The sequence below is a fragment of the Mustela putorius genome, unplaced genomic scaffold (assembly GCF_011764305.1).
Source record: "Mustela putorius furo isolate JIRA1106 unplaced genomic scaffold, ASM1176430v1.1 tig00004156_pilon_pilon_pilon, whole genome shotgun sequence".
NCBI lineage: Eukaryota > Metazoa > Chordata > Mammalia > Carnivora > Mustelidae > Mustela > Mustela putorius.
Window position 1 is genome coordinate 170,123 of NW_025422274.1, and position 1,440 is coordinate 171,562.

A 1,440-nucleotide genomic window follows, 5' to 3' on the forward strand; every position below is an offset into this window, starting at 1 on the left:
CCCTTGGCTCCAAGGCCTTGGCCAGGCTTATATCCCATGTTCCTCATTATGGTTTGGGAGGCCTCACTATACAGTTTTTCAGTAGTAAGCCTAATATCCATCTGCTCCAGCACATCGCGTCCCCACAAAGAAACGGGGGTGGCACAAACATACGGTTGGAAAATGCCTTTATGTCCCTCCTCATCTTCCCAATCTAAGGATGCGGCACTAATATCTGGGCTGGTAGCTACCCCTAATCCTCGGAGGGTTTGATTAGCCTTAACTAATGCCCAAGCTTTTGGCCAATCTAGATGATTGATAATACTTTTGTCTGCTCCTGTATCTAGGAGCCCCCAGAATGGTCTTCCTCTGATCTTCAATTTAAGTATAGGCCTCTCTCTCATGTCCATAGTAAGGCACGCGAGGGAAGATCCTGTGGATGCTAGGCCACCTTTCCTCGCCTGGCCTGTGAATGGATATTTGTCATGATTGCTGGGTAATATTAAGAGCTGTGCGATCCTATCCCCTGGATTTATAATGTTAATACCCCTCGGAGATGAAATCAGAATTTTAACCTCCCCCTCGAAATCGGGATCAATGACTCCTGGGTGGACCTGAAGTCCCCGCATAGTGGAGGAGCTCCTACCAAGGAGGAGCCACACCATTCCTTTTGGAGGCCCTCCATGCAGGTCAGATGGCACGGCCTGCACTCCCATTTCTGGCGTTAGGACCATTCGGGTGGTGGCACAGACATCAAGTCCGGCGGAGCCTGTTGTGGCTCTCCTAGGCCCTGCGTGGATTGACTCCCCTGATCGGAAGGTGGGAAAGTCCATCGCGGCTTGGTAGGTAGAGACATTGCCACCCCGTATAGTTGATTCGGGCCCCGGGGGGTGAGGCCCTGCCTCCCGTTTTTTGAATTTCCCCAATTATTCGGTGGCATCGAATTTCCCTCGATATCAGCCACAGACCGACATTCATGTGCCCAGTGATTCCCTTTCCTACATCGTGGGCAAAGGTGAGGCTTAGGGCCCCCCGGCGACTTGGAAGGGGGTACCCTTCCAATTTGAATTCCGCGCTGTGGACAGTCTCTTTTTAGATGGCCTTCACGACCACAACAAAAACAGCCCTTGACATTAACCCCTCCTTTATCTTGCATAGCTTGCGCAAATGCTGCCGCCATAACTTGTCCCTGGATGGTAGGCCCAGTTATATCCCTACAGACCTTAATATAGGCTGAAAGGTCCTTCGATCTCCATGGTCTAATGGCTTCTCTACACCATTTATTAGCATTTTCAAAGGCCAATTGTTTAATCAGCGGCATTGCCGTGTCTGCATCCCCAAACATCCTACCTGCGGTTTGCATTAATCTATCCACAAAATCAGCATAAGGCTCGTTAGGCCCTTGCAACACTTTGGACAATTGGCCATGCAAATCCCCTGCTCCTCTCAGGGTTTTCCATG